Here is a 16,742-nt window from a genome sequence, read left to right as displayed (position 1 = left end):
GCCTACAATATGAAATAAGAATAACATGTATTTTAAAGCAAACTATAGTTGCTAAAAGAAAAAAAATCTGACAATATTATGAATAGTATTTACAATTCTTTTCTTTTGAAAACTATCAATAATATATATATATATATATATATATATATATATATATATTTTTATATTATATTATATTATATTATATATATTAGAAAAAGTTATTAAAAAAAAATTATCTTTATATAAAAGTCTAAAAATTCTAAATCCAAGAATAAAATGCCTTATTAATAGATATGTAATAGAATCTTAAAATTTCTTATATAAAAATATTTAAATTTCAGATCTATATTTTATTTTTTTTAAAAATAGAAATAAATTAACTTCTTGTGCTATTAAAGTTTTTTTTTCTTGAATACAATGAAAAAACCAATATATACAATTTCATTCAATTTCTAAAGCAAGTCCATTATTAAATATTTTGTTGTAAGAATAATATGTTTAACCACACCTTTTGTCAAAGGCATGAATTACAAAGTACCAAAGATTCAATACACTCTTGTATTATTAAAAAAGAATAGATAATCATTCAAATTTTGTATAATAATAAACAATAATGGCTATTGTCAAAGACAAGAAAACTATAGGCTCTTGGAATAAAACTAATGACAAAAAAAGTATTGACTTAAGTGAAGAAGGCTTCAATCTTATCTCCACATATACTATCTAACTATGAAGTATATGGCGACATTCTAAAGAACCTACAACACTTGTTCAACTTATGGAGACACATGTCTAATTTACAAGACAAGTTTTGTACATGTGTACCACATGGCCTACTTATACTAGAAGTTGCCAACATTTGCAACACATGACCAACTTATTGGCTAAGTTTCTAATCTACCAATTACCTACAAATAAGTGAAATTTGCATCTAAAATGCTTTTAAAGTACTATTCTATAAGATATTATCAAATCTATCTTGTTGTACTTATTACCTATTTCTTATTATCGAAGTAATTATATATCCATGAAATTACTCTCTATTTTTGAAACAAGTATCAAAAAGAAGAGTTATCACACTCTGATTTTTTATTTTAGTTTTGATGGATGTCTTTGATAGAAAAAATTAACCTTCTTCGCTATATTTATAAGGTTTTAAACTAGCTTTTGTGTGCATTTACTACAATCATATTCATGCCAATGTAAAAAATATTCGAATCTATTTCTACATTGTCTTAAATCTAAGACTTCTTCTATCTCAAATTCTTCATTATTGTTCATTTTTATAGGAGGTGGTGGTATTTATCTTCTTTCTAAAATATTCATAGTCTTCTATGGCTTAAAAAGAGATACATAGAATATGTCATAAATCATCATAGATTTTGGTAGTTGTAATTGATGAATAACTTGATTGAATTTTTTGCAAATAGGAAATGGTCAAAGTCTACAGTAATACAATTTGTCATAAGGACAATTAATCATAATATTACAAAAAATATCTATATCTTACAACTAATATAGAATTGTAGTTGTTTTTTGCATAAGGCATCTACATTGAACTTTTGTCATTCTTGAACTTTCTTTAATTATGCCTTCATTATTATATGTGCCATTAATAAACCATATGCCAAATCTTTTTTTGCAATATTATCAACTTTAAAAAAGTTAAAAATATCAAATTATTAATGATAATTATAAATAAAAAATAAATTTATTGAATAGAAGAACATATCATGTTATTGTAGGAAAATTTTGCCAATTGTAAAAGAATTGTCTAACCATTTTGATGGTAATTGATAGTATGTCTAAAATATAATTCTAAATCGTGATTCATTCTTATGTTTGTCCATCAATTTGAATATAAAAAATCAAAATAGTTTTATGTCTACCTTCAATTTTTTAAAAAGAGTTCTTTAAAGCTTTGATACAAATTGAGTCCTTCAATCTAACAATATCTCATAATAATCCATGATAGGAATAAATATTGTCAAGAAAAAATTTAACTCTTTCTTCAATTGAGATATTTTTTATACATAGTATAAAATTTGTGATCTTAGTAAAATAATCTAATATTGTAAATATAGACTCAGAAAAACTTGAAATTAAAAAATCTATGATTAAATCCATAGAAACAAAAGACCACAATTATTTTGATATATATATATATATATATATATATAATGGCTGAGAAAATCTATAAAATCAATGATGATAAGTTTTTGATTTTCAATAAATATCACATGATTTTATAAAGTTTTTAATTGCCTTATACATTTAAAGCCACCAAATATCTCTTAATATTAACTCAAAGGTCTTATTGTATCTAAAATATCCTAGAGTTAGAAAATTGTAATGAGCTTATAAAACATGTAGTTGTGCTTCACTTTTTGAAATATTTAAGAAACCACAAAAATAGAGTATTTTATTTTTTAATACGAATTTAGAAATATTATAAAATTAAAAATAATATATTATAAATAAGAAGATTTAAAGACATGCTTAATTAATTAAAAAATAATAATAAATTAATAGTTAATGTTTATTTCATTGCTTAAAGATGAAATTGATTTAATTTTGAAATATTTTTTTTTAATTAAAGAATATATTTCTTTCACTTTATTAAAGATAGAATTATCTTAAAATAGCATATATTAAACTTTATTATTATTTTAATTAGTAGATATTCTTGAATTTAAATCTTGACAAAGACATGATCTAATGGATTTGATAATAATTCAAAACATGTATTGACATAAAATAATTGATTTTCTTGTGGTTTATATAAATAGAAATCAGACTAAAAGTACCTTCTAAATTATAGTATTATTTGAGAAATAAATGCACAATTACAAGAAGCTCTTTGTCTTAGATCTTATAGTTGATCTTTATTATTGAAATTATTTTTGAATAAAAAATTATAAAATAAAGTTTATGATTTACTTTTGTTTGTAATTAAATTACATTCAAAGAAAATTCCAATATATTTTTTTCTATAAAAAATTATTATAAAAAATTCAACACAATATAAGATTGATAGAAAAATAAAAATTATCTTGAAAGCTTTAAATTCTACTTTAACTTCTTCATTCTATTCAAGATTGGCTTTATAAGTCAAATGTGTAAACAAAGGTGTGATTTTAGAATATTTTTTTACAAAAATTTAATAGTTATAAGTAAATTCTAAAAAATATTGAATATTTTTTAAATTATTTTTGAAATATTTTAATCTATGATAATTTAAATTTTCTTAGGATCCATTATAAAATCATCATTTAAAATGATGTATCTTAAGAAATCAACCTGAGTTGTATAAAATATGCACTTTTTTTTTAACTTGATGTGTTGTCTTATATCTCTAAATTTTTGTAATAAAAAATAAATATAAATTTCATATTTTTTTATATTTTTAGAATAGATTAAAATATTATCTAATAATAAAAAGGTATCTAAAAAATCTTAAAAAAATCATTTATTAGATGTTGAAAAGCATTTGGTACATTTATGAGTCCAAAAGGATGATATTATTCAGGTTGAAAATATAAACTGTATTTCCAAAAGGATGATAAAATTAAGGTTATAAAAAAATTAATTTATTTAATAATTATATATTTTTAGTTATAATAAATTTAAAATAACTAAATTAGAAGAAGATCTAATAACATTAATTGTAAAAAAGCTATTTCAATCTTTAGTTTTTAAATCTAAAGAAAATATTTTATAGATATCATCTCTTAAAGATAATAAATGATCATCTATGACTTCTACATGTATGTGCTTAGTTTTCTTGTTTTTCAACAAAGTCTTTATCTATAAAACAAGTTGAGACTCTTCAATTTAACAAGACAAAGGCATTTTAATTTTTTGGTTCTAAACAAACATCTATTTTAAAATAAGATGAAGGATCCGAGGAGAAAATATGATCTTTATAAGATGTTGTTTAAGATTTTAGTCACATAATTTCTATTGTAGTGTGATAAACGTTTTTTTCAATACATTATCATCTTTGGCAATCATACTCCTCAAATTTTAGTTGTGTTGCTACTTTGGACAATGTTGAGTATTATACTTAAATTCTCTACAATATAAATACACTTTTTTTTTTTTTATAATGTCATGTCTTTTCTTCATCAATGAGAAGGTTTAAAATATATTATATCAATTTACATAGGTTTTGGCTTAGTTAAATAAGTTTTTGAAAATCCAAAAAATGTGGTCAGGACTTTACTTATTCATCTCTAACTATTTTTTTTTAAAACAAAAGTTTATTTTTTAATCCTTATTGAAATTTATTGATAAAGGCTTTATCATTAAAATCCACAACATGAGCAAGGATTTGGAATTCATTAGCATGTATGGTGGCTAATTATGATTTTTGTTGTAAAAATAGGAATTTTGTCTCTATTACCTTTTAAAAATTATTTTCTATAAATGAAGCCATAAATATTTTAAAGAATGAATTTAAATCATATAAAAGTTGTAAATCATTTTTTTCTCAAAGGTGCAAACTAGAAGACAACACTTCTAAATAGAAGTGCATCTATGAATCCAATCTCAGTAAATCCATCATGATATTGTAAAAAGATGCAATCTAAGATAAAGTTTGACTTATTATAGTGTTGTATTGTAATATGGCTATTAGATAAAAGAAAAAGTGAAGGATTATATTATAGAAGAACTTAATTAAAAATACTATAATCATTTATCTTAAAGTATAAATAATAGTTAAGGAGGTAATAAAACTAATAAGTGCTAATAGTGCCTCTTATCAAAATGAACTTCTATTTACTTTATATGGCCATAAATAAAACAAAACAAAGTAAATAAGAAACATAACTAATATAGATATGTTTAAAAAGAAATTAAGAATAATTTGTAGAAAAAATTATCTTTGTAGTGTAGAATTCTATTTGTATTCTTTGAATATTTAGATCTAGTTTAAGCATAATTTTTACAAACTTCTTAAAAAATTTATTTAAAATAAGATCCGTGTTTATTAATCTATTTTTTTTTAACTCTAATCTTTTTTCTTTCAATCTTTCGTTCTTAATATGAAACTAAAATATTCTCGTGAAATTTTAATTTATTCTAAAATAAAATGCTGCATAAATATGATAAAAAATTGATACAATTCTTTTTCAAAATTTTCTTTTAATTTTTTTTAATTTTTTTTAAATACCTTTATATTCTATTTATAATATTGTATGGCTTTTTAATTTTTTTATGAAAAAGAAGCATTGTCATTTCTATCTACTATGTATTGTATTATTAATTTCATTATATTCCTTTCTTAGAACTTTAAGTTTAATTAATAGCTAGCTAAAGGTTATAAGAAAAGAGTGTCTTGAATGAATAAGTTCATTAGAAGATGATCAAAGAAGGTGATTATTTTTAATACAATATTCTAAAGTATTTTCAATATAAATAAATCTTGAGATTTCTTAGGCAATGTAATATATATATATATAAATCTTTTTTTATTATTTCATAAAAAATTAAATTAGATTTTGTGAAATGATCCTATGAGTCAAAATGGCATTTAAAATTATCCTTAGAATTTCGTTTCAAAAACAATATTGTCTAATTTTAGAAAGAATATTTATAATTTGGATTTTCTATTATATTTCAATTGCCTCCTATAATACAACCATTATTATTTTGAAAATATTATTGAATAATTTTTTATAAAATATATCTTTTAAAATATATATATATATATATATATATATATATATATATATATATAAAATAGATCTGTTAAAATAGAATATTTTTAATAGAAGTATTTTCAAGAATTTTCCATAGCACCATGTTATCAAAAAGAGAATCTATTAAAGAAGCTATGCACTTGAAAAAATAATGGATTATTATATATATCCTTCTTTTGCTACTTCCATCTTTTTCTTGTATGTATTTAAAGAGAACTTTAAAATATAATAATTCTCTTCTTTATATAATTTTTGACTAAATTCTTTGGTATTGATGCCATTTAGTTTGTATTCTAGAAAAAATAAAGCATAATATGGAGATTGTGGATCTTTCATATATATATTTTTTGAGCCCTCTTATATTAAAAAAATCAATTTAAAATAAAATTTCTAAAAAAAGAATAAATTTTACTTTATATACAATAAAAAAAAATTAGTGTATGAATTGAAATCAATGCTCTAATGTTGATGAAGGGAGCCTCTTGGAATAAGTTTTTATAAGCTCTATAACACCAAAAATATTTATTATACTAAAAACTATGATCTATACTATAATTCTTTTCATAAGAATTATAATAGAAAGGTGCAACTTGAAATAACAAGAATCCAACATTTAATAAGACCTTTACAAGAGGTGAATTTGAAACCTATTTCCTTGTGAAGTTTAACTTGCACTTTTCTAAAGAATTGAAGTATTTGACATTTTTGCTTAAGAGTTGAAAGAAGAACCTCATAAAGTTATGTATTATAAGAGATAATTGAAAGATGGGTAGAATTTTATTATTTATAGATTTTATAAATTAAATAATTTAGTCAAATAGTAGATGTTTTTATTGATGTTGCATTTGTAATAAGTTGGAGTTCATCCTGTGTTCTAAAGAAGTATAATTATGTAGTGAGGATCTACAAATATTTGTTATAAGTCTTGATATTGAACATGAAGTTGCTAAAGAGAGGCATGGATGAAAAAAACAATGTATTGTTGATCTTGTTATTAATTGGAGAAGTATAAGATGAAACTAATATTGATTTGTATTATAGTTTCTAACTTATGGTGCTAAAAGATATAAGTAAAAAATATCCTAGATTATTGGCATAGAAACTTGTTTTTGGTATAAGTGATGTTGAAGATTAATTTAATAATTTCAAATCTATTAGAATACTAATTTTGATTTTTTTAGTTATCTTAATTATAAAAAAGAAATTAGGCAAGGTCCAACCTCATTTTTAGAGGGTGCTCCATACTGCTTTGTAATTTTACAAATTATTGCTTAAAAATTGAATCTACAAATTTATTATCTATAAAACCAATAATTATTATAAATTATTTTAAATATTTTATTTCTTCTTTGATAACCTCTTTATTAAATTTATAAATGTGGTCAAAGTTACAAAATAACAAACCTCTAAAGATTTGAAAAAAATTAAAGAATACGTTTTTATTAAAATTGCAACTATAGGAATCCATGTTGAGGTCATTATGTTATGACATCTTGACTAAGTTATATCTTACATCTTTGATGTCATATATATGGTCATCTTTATAGATTTTTTGTACCTTTCTATTACTTTATTAGCACAAGAGACAACTTTTGTACATAAAATGATAATTATACAAGACAACATTATATTAATAAATTTAGAAACTTTGGTGCATTGGATGTAGCAAGTAGTATTGAGTGTTCAATAAATACTTCTATTAACTAATATAATTATATATAAAAAAACTTACAAAAACCTTATTAATTCACTAATATCATTGAATTTTTTTTTGTAGAAATCTGAGTGACTAAAAACCCTAATTTTTATCAAAATTAAATTTGTCTCATTTTTTGAGCCCAATGACTTCAATGATAAATTCCTAAAAATTTCCAACCAAAAAAACGTAGCTTAAAAAAGTAATCTAAGGTGATGAGAGTGCACATATAGAGAATTGTATTAAATCCTAAATTATGACAGCCATAGGTATTGGACCTCCATTCTACCTCCACCAAGTTGACCTTAAACATCTACCATCAATTCCAACTAGAATTTCCCCAAACTTTTTTTTTTTTTCCCCAAGCATTCTCTGAGTTTGGCACCTTACGTATAGTCTCTGTGAATGTATAGATTTTTTGTCGCACGGTTAGTGGAATCAAATAGTTCCGAGCTGTTTAAGATATTTTTCTAAGGTTTATTCGAGTTGAATGTTCAAATAATCATGTCCTGATCTCTATCAGGGTTGACGTCATTTAGGTTAAACTAAATATACCACATGAGACTCCTCAGAGCACCAATCATCTGTATGAGATTCCACATGGTAACACCAAGAGCTTCTGGTATTACTGAATCAATACAATACCATTTCAACATGGTATCAGAGCTATCTCTTGTGGGCCTCTACCTCTCCGAGCATCTCTCGGCATCAGGCCAGACTCAGAAGTCCCAGAGCCAGCCTTGCTCATCACCACCACAATCATTCCACCACCCGAGTCGACATTGCAAGATCCACTACATGTAATAGTCTACCCTCACTCATCCTTTCATTGCACCATGGCCAGCAATGCTAATCTTATCCCTGCTGAGCATAGACTCATAGGAGAAGAAAACTACAACATCTGGAGCTTTATCATAGAGTAGGTCCTGAGGAGGAAGGGCCTGTGGCATTACGTCAAAGAAGAACCACCTCCTGCCGAAAGGCAATCATCGGAAGAGAAGAGCAACCGACAAAATACTCTGGTAATTCTTACCCTTTCCTTGCATCTGAGCTTGTTTACCGAAATAAAATTGGAACAGGATCTCCACTCCCTGTGGAAAATGCTGCAATCACTCATAGTTTCTACTAACCAATTCTGTAAGACCGATCTTCTAAATCGACTATTCAATACATGATTATCTCCGAAGGGCAGCATGAAAGAGTTTCTTCGAAGCATCAAAGACCTGGTTGACAAGCTTACACAAGCCGAAGTGGACTGGACCGATTGCGTAGTAACCCTAGTTCTCAACGCACAACCACAGCAATACTCTAGGTACGTACGGTCGCTCATGACTCAAAAAAGACCTCTCATCCTCCGCGAGCTTGAACCCTTTCTCCTAGGCAAAGAATCTCGCCTCTGCATGGCACAATTTAATTGACACTCCGAGATTGTTCTTGCTATTTGCAGCAACCAATTCTTGCACGGATTCCAATGACGACCTCAACCTCTCTATCATCCTTGTACTCAATTGTCATTCCCATCCACTCAATGGTGAATCGACCCAAGTCATAGGATTATGGTAATCTGGACAGCAAAAATTGACTAATTTTAATCGCCATCGATCGGGTGACAACTGCCATCACTAAGGCGCCCACAACCATTGGACAGGAGAATGTCCGATCTACAAAACTAAACTAGGTTTATATGGAGCAGCCACCAGGGTTTTTACAAACTCTACAAAGCTTTAAGTAAATATGTATGTCCGGAACATTATTCCTTCTTTTAGGAACAAGTTCTACAAAGAGCTGTGATCACATATTCATGGAGTCTAAGATATTACAAATTGTACTGCAATGAAGGATAGAAAATAGAATGCAAACTCCATTGAATATTTTTTGTTTTATAGTAGGGAATTGCTTGATTCTTCATCTTAGTTTTGATAGATGTTGTTGATAAAAAGTTTTAACATTCTCTACTCTATTTATATGATTCTTTGCTAGCTCCCATGTACGTTCATTAATATCGTGTCTATGCCAATGAAGAAGACATTCCAACCTATTTCGACACTGCCTTCAATTTAAGTCTTATTCCACTTTAAACTTTTGATTATTATCTACTTTTATAAAAAGTGATCACATTTATCTTTTTCTTGAGATATTTATTGTCTTATATGGCTCAAGAAAAGACACATGAAATATAAGTTGGATCTTCATAGACTCTAATAGATATAATTGATAAAAAATTAGATTGATTTGTTTATATATTAAAAATTGTCGAAATCTATGATAATCCAATTTGTTACAAAGACAAATAGCCTTAATATTATGACAAAATAAATGTATCTTATTACCAATATAAAATTAAGATTGTTACTTGCAATATGCATCTATGTTGATCTTTTGTCGTTCTTGAGCTTCTTTTATAAGTGTTTTTATTGTTGTATATAGTTGAGATAAATGATTTGTTAAATCTTCAACTGCAAAATTATCAACTTTTGAAAGGTCAAAAGTATCAAGTTATAGATGGTAATCATAATTAACAAAGTAAGATGTTTATTGAGTAGAAGAATGTGCCATATTATTATAAGCAAACTCTACCAATGGCAAAATGATTGTTCAATCATCTTATTGATAGTTAATAGTATACCTCAAATATTGCTTTATATGCTTTATTTTTCCATTAATTTGATGATAGAAAGTCAAAGATAATTTTATGTTTACCTTTAGAATCTTAACAAAAAAATCTAAAATTTTGATACAAATTGAGTCTCCTTATTCAATCTAATATCTTTAAGTAATTTAAGATAGCTATAGATATTATTAAGGAAAAACTTAGCTATTTTTTTTACTTGTGATAGATTTTGTATATGGTGCAAAATATGCCATTTTGGTAAAATGATCTACTATCTCAAGTATAAAGTCATGAGAATTTGAAATTAGAGAATTTGTCATAAAATCCATAGAAACAGAAGATCATAATAATTATAAAATAGATAATGGTTGAAAAAGTTTATAAAGTTGATGACAAGGAATTTTTGATCTTAAGCAAACGTCATATGATTGTACGAAATCTTTGATTATCTTCCACATTCAAAACCATCAAAAAGCTTTAGATATTAATTGCAAAGTCTTATATCCAAAATATCTTATCATTAGAAAATTGTCACAAGCTTAGAAAATATGTATTTGTACTTAATTTTTTAGAACATATAAATGAACGTCAAAATGATATAGATTATTCTTAAATTCAAACTTGGAAGTGTCACAAGATTTTGAAGAATTTTCCTTAATATTACAAATAAGAAGATTAGAAGACATACTTGATTGAACTTGCTTAAAAAAAATTGAATCAACAATTAGTATTGATTTCATTATTCAAAGATGAAATTGCTATGAATTTAAGAAAATTGTCTATTTTTTATCAAAATTTGCACATTCACTCTTTTGGTATAAGATAAGATTGTTTAAAAAGAGCATCTAATAAATCTTATTATTTTTGGCTAAGAAGTGATCTTGAATTCAGATCTTGACAAAGATATGTTCTAATAAGCTTGATAATAATTGAAAATACATACTAACATTAAAAATTCAAGGTTCTTATAATTTGTATATACAATGATTGGACTAAAAGTACCTTCTAGATAATGGTACTATTTTTGAAATAAAGTCATAATTGCAAAAAGTTCTTTGTCATAGATCTTATAATTTATCTTGACTGCTCAATTTTTTTTTGAATGAAAAGCTAGTAGATGAAGTTTATTATCTGCTCCCATTTGTAATAAATAATATCTAAAACAAAGTTCAATGTATCTATTTCTATAAGAAATAACTTGAAAAAATTAATATAATATATCATTGATGCAAAAAAAAAGGTTATTTTCAAATATTTAGATGTTGCTTCTACTTCATGATTCTACTAAAGTTTGTCTTTACAAGTTAAATGTATGAGTAGAGTTACAACTTAAAAAAAGTTCTTGATGAAGATTCAATAGTAATTATCAAATCTCAAAAAACATTGAATATCTCTTATTTTTTTTGAAATCTTCCAATCTATAACAGTTTAAAATTTTTTGGGATCTATTGTGAGTCTATCATTTGAAATGATATATCTTAAGAAGTTAACTTGAGTATTTTGAAATATATATTTTTTTATCTTGGTATTTATTCCTACATCTTTTAATTTTTTAATACACAATAAAAATAAAATTCATATTTTTTGTATTTGTAGAATAGATTAAGTTGTTATTTAGACAATAAATAATATTATTAAAAAAAAATCTCAAATAATAACATTTATTAGATATTGAAAAGCTATTGGTATATTTATGAATCTAAAAGGCATGATATTGTATTTAAAATGTCCATATCTAGTTCGAAACATAGTCTTTTATTTATCTCTTTCTTTTATGCATATTAGATTGTACATTCATTGTAGATCTATTTTTTTTTTTATAGATCTAAGCTTGATTCAATAAATCAAAAAGTTCAAATATCAAAGGTAAAAGGTACATATTCTTGATGGTGATCTTATTAAGTCCTCAATAATTGACACACATTTAAAATGATTTATCTTTTTTCTTTACAAACAAGATTGGAGCTCCTATTAGAGATTTGGAATGGCATATGAAATATTTAGCTAGATTCTTTTGAATATACTTCTTAAATTCAGCCAATTCATTTTGTGATAAACTATAGATTGGTCCAAATGGCAATTGAGTTCTTCCTTGAAGGTCAATTGAGTAATCATAGGGACAATGTTTTGAAAGAATGTTTATATTTTTCTTCTCAAAAACATTTTATAAATCTTGATATTGACTTAAAATGCTACTTGAAGTCTTTTCATCATTAGAAACAGATGTGGTATAAATAACATAAGGTTATTCTTCTTTTACAACATACAAGTAAGCTCTTCCATCTACAAATATAAATTTTGTTGTATTAGAGTTATGACTTTTTATTTAATTAGCAATATTCTTAGTTATATTCTTAAAAAAATCAAGACTATGAAAATCTAATCTATGTAAGGATTATACTTTTTCAGCCATGATATACTAAAAATGATTAGATTAAAAGAAGATTTAACAATATTAAATATTACAAAGCTACTAGAACCATTAATTGTTACTTTTATAATAAATATTTCACAAATAATATGTCTAAAAGATAATGAATGACCATCTATGATTTTTACATGAATAAATTTAGTTTTCTTCACTAATGATATGCTATGTCTTTTAATAATTCTTTTATTTAAAAAACAAGCTAAGGCTCCTAAATCTAATAAGGTAGAGACTTTGTGATGTTTAGATCCTAAACTAACATCTATTATAAAACAAAGAGAGGATTCTAAAGAGAGAATAAGACTTGTACTATGTATTGTACAAGATTCTAGCTACATGATCTTTATTATAATTAAATAAACTTGTTTTATGACATAGTAGCTTCTTTAACAACCATACTCCTCATTTTGTGGTTGCGTTGCTTATTTGAACAATGTTGAAAAGTGTACTTAGATTCTCTACAATATAATGACATGTTTGAAATACATTGCATCAATTTGCATATCTTCTACTTTCAAATGTATGTATTAAAAAGATGTTGATAGTTTTATTAAATCAAAATAATATTGAATCTACTTATATAATTCTTAGATCAAATTTCAAAAAATTGATTGTTATACTTCTCTATAAAGTTAATTGCTTGAATTAATGTTTGAAGGTCATGTAAGTTAATCATCAATTTTTTTATTTCACATTGTAATTTTTAAAAAAATTGGCTAATGAGTGCATCATCATTTTGCTTGATATTAGTTATAAATTATTGAAACTAAGAAAAATATAATGTTACAAATCAATAACCTTGTCATAAAATATAAATTACATTATATTTTTTATATATGAAAAAAAAAAACTTCTAAATTATCTAATATTGAATCACATCATTCAAAAAAAGATGAAAACCATGATAATGCAGAACCTGAACGAAGTGTACCAATAAACTTAACTTGTGATTCTAGAATTAGATAGCTTTAAGATTGAAGTTCAATTGCCACTTATACTTCATTGATGAATCTTCAAAATTTTCATCTTGTGCCATTAAATTTCTTAAACAAGCAAATTTTTGGTTCTCTAATACTTGAAAGATGCTCTACTATAGAAAGAGTAGAATGATTTAGAGTAGATATTGAAGCAGCTTTAATCATCTCTATATCTTCACTATCTACTAATCTTATTGCTTTTTGTGGTCGTAAATTGAGTTGATTCATAGCAAGCATCAACCCCTTCAATTGTTCTTGTCTTTATGCCATTGCACTCTTCATTTTAGCAAGCTCTGCCATGATGATACAATAAAAAAGAAGATGACTAATATCTCTTAAAATAAGTAGAAGAGAGAACTAAGAAATAAAAGAAATTCTAAAAACAATAACAATTTAGAAGTGAATAATTCACAACTTCTAATACACTTATGTCTTATGATAAAAAAAAGGTAATCAATTCTTAATTAAGAAGAGAAAAAATTCTAATATTGTATATATATTCTTTTTAATTTATCAATGATGAGAACTCAATGAAGGCAAATAAACAAGTGAGACTTTTTTCAAAAAAAAGATGAAAAAATAAAAAATAAAAAATAGAATGGCTATTACTAAAAGACAAAAAAACTAGAGATCCTTGAAACTAGACTAGAAGTAAGAAAAGAGTTAACTAGAATGAAGAAGGCTTCACTCTTGCCTCTATATATATTATCTACCTAAGAACTATGTGGCGACATTCTATAAAACTTCTAATACATGTCCAATTTGCAAGACACATATCTTAACTTGTAAGGCAAATTTCCTATATGTATATTACATTGTTAGCTTGTACCACAAGCTACCAATACAAGCATTATATAGCTAACTTGTTGGCCAAGTTTTTGACTCACTAATCACCTATAGACATATACAAAGGTGAAACTACATCTATGGAGCTTCTAAGAAGCCTCTTTAAAAGATATTATGAAATTAAACTACTTTTACCTATTTCTATCTATTCATATTATTTAAATAATTATTAGAGTAAAAATGTATGTCTATAACAATTATCCAGTATGCACATCCTCAACAAAATCTAAATCCAGATCCCTAATGAAATGCATAAAAGAAGCAATCTAGCTATAGCAATTACTCACAGAATTGAGAATAATTAGCAATCTTTCTACTCTACTTCAGGTTGATAACATCAGCTGTCTCAAATGGAAGAGGAAATATCTGCTAAAGCAGAAGAAAGTGCTGACGGAAACAATGAGGTCGAGCTTGGTGGGCTTGGCAACGAGATGCTATTGGCCACACAGACCCTAGATGCAATGGCGACTCTACATCCAACAAAAAAGCTCCATGCCAACAGCTTTTCCTGCAATTGAAAGGTCAATCTAAATCCCTGCCAACCTGAGCGTGCTTGCTGAAAGAAAGAATTAAAACTTTTTCAACTGTAGATATGTCACCTGGTGCACATTAGAGCACACCCTGGGGAATTTAGACTGGATTAACCTAAGATCACATTAGACAATGTCATTGCGATGCTAATATGATCTTTATTCAAAACAGAATCTTTCGCAGTTGCTTGTCGTATTCCGAGTATCGAATCGTTTTGGAAGGGGCTCCAGTTTCGTCACGCGGAATACTCTTCGTGATCGGGGAAACAAGGAACCTTTTGCTTTGTTTGTCACCTTCTTCTTAACTGCCGTATTCAATCCATCTTTTATTCTCCTCCTCCCTCCGCTTGCAATTGTGTCAATCTGTTATCCCCCACATTAGCTTATCACATCCTTTGTACTGTTTGAGTTTCGTACTATGTTTGCCGGTTCTCGCTTCGATTGTGGGCAGGAACAGCAATGGCAGCTGCGATGCATGTTCAAACTGCAGGCGTGGCTGCTGAGTTCGTGGAGCTGAGGAAGAATGTGGCATCGTCTCCCAGCTCCCTGGCTGGTGTCCGGATGGTTGCGGCTCCTAAGGACCGTTTGAGGCAAACTCGAGCGTGGACCGTAAGTGCATCACTCTACTCCGATGCCAAGCATGACTCGAACAACTTCAAGTTCGACCCCATCAAGGAGTCCATTGTGGCCCGCTTGATGACCCGGCGCTAAATGACCGACATGATCACCGAAGCCGCCACCGACGTGGTGGTGGTTGACGCTGGCTCTGCCGGATTGCCTTGCTCGTACGAATTATCAAAGAACCCGAATGTGAAAGTGTCCATCGTCGAGCAGTCTGTCGTCCGGAGGAGGAGCATGGTTGGGAGGGCAATTGTTCTCAGCCATGGTTGTGCTCAAGTCATCGCACCAGTTTTTGGACGAGATTGAGATGCCCAATGAGCAGATGGAGAATTACGTGGCAATAAAGCACGCGGCTCTGTTCACGTCGACCATCATGAGCAAGCTGCTGGCTCGACCAATAGTGAAGCTGTTTAATGCTGTAGAACCGGAGGACCTAACCATTAAGGGCGACGGCGTGTTGGGTGTGGTGACGAACTGGGCTCTTGTGGCGCAGAACTACAACACACAGTCGTGTATTGACCCGATTGTGATGAAGGCGAAGGTGGTTGTGTCGTCATGCGGCCACGACGGGCCATTCGACGCCACGGGTGTGAAGAGTCTGTGAAGCATCGCCATGATTGAGAGCGTGCCGGGGATGAAGTGCTTGGACATGAATGCTGCAGAGGACGCGATCGTGTAGCACACTCGGGAGGTGGTGCCAGGTATGATCGTGACAGGAATGGAGGTGGCTGAAATTGACGGTTCACCTAGAATGGAACGTTTCTTCTTCTCCCGAATTTGTGCAGAGGTTGAATTGCCTTAAATCATGCAGACTAACTGCATTTCCCGTAGTGAAACGTATTGTTGTAGCTGGTCTCAAACTCTATTCTCCATGGTACTCCTCGCTCAATGTTTTCCAAGACCAATTCCTGGTATGCCGCTACGTATTTATGGTTCAGTTGTGGCTCGGGTACAATGCAGGGGCCGATATTTGGAGCCACAATGATCTCAGGGCAAAAGGCCGCCCACTTAGCTCTCAAGGCACTGGGACTTCCCAACGAGGTGGACGGATACTACAAGCCCAACGTTCACCCCGAGCTCATCCTGGCCTCCACGGATGAAAAGACCGCATCTGCCCAAGATCTTCTATAACCATCAATCCGTCGACTCACTCAGAGTTTGCCTTTTACTGAAAGACGAGATAAGATGTTGTGGTTGTTCTGTTGGGGGGACAACAGTAGATATTCGTAGAGTCGTGTACACTAATACTGTGCGAAAGAATTGGAAATGTGAAGGACGGTCACAAGCAGACGCTGTGTGCAGCAAGTGTGCCAGAGCCAGGATTTTCCTCACTCTCATCGTAGCAT

General features: G+C 28.1%; 1 long non-coding RNA gene and 1 pseudogene across 1 annotated transcript; both read left to right on the top strand.

The window, feature by feature from the left end:
* Positions 1 to 8,111: 8,111 nt before the first annotated feature.
* LOC112285620 (uncharacterized) lies at positions 8,112 to 9,245 on the top strand. Its single transcript, XR_002970740.3, has 3 exons — positions 8,112 to 8,405; positions 8,576 to 8,695; positions 8,831 to 9,245. It is a non-coding gene; the product is annotated as an uncharacterized LOC112285620 (long non-coding RNA).
* Positions 9,246 to 15,093: 5,848 nt separating this feature from the next.
* Positions 15,094 to 16,527, top strand: LOC112285573 (thiamine thiazole synthase 4, chloroplastic pseudogene; annotated as a pseudogene).
* The last annotated feature ends 215 nt before the right edge of the window (positions 16,528 to 16,742 follow it).

Source organism: Physcomitrium patens, chromosome 8, assembly GCF_059467195.1.
Source record: "Physcomitrium patens ecotype Gransden chromosome 8, ASM5946719v1, whole genome shotgun sequence".
In the NCBI taxonomy this organism is placed as follows: Eukaryota; Viridiplantae; Streptophyta; class Bryopsida; order Funariales; family Funariaceae; genus Physcomitrium; species Physcomitrium patens.
Note: the sequence above shows the minus strand (reverse complement) of the source record. Positions and strands in the feature narration are given on the sequence as shown.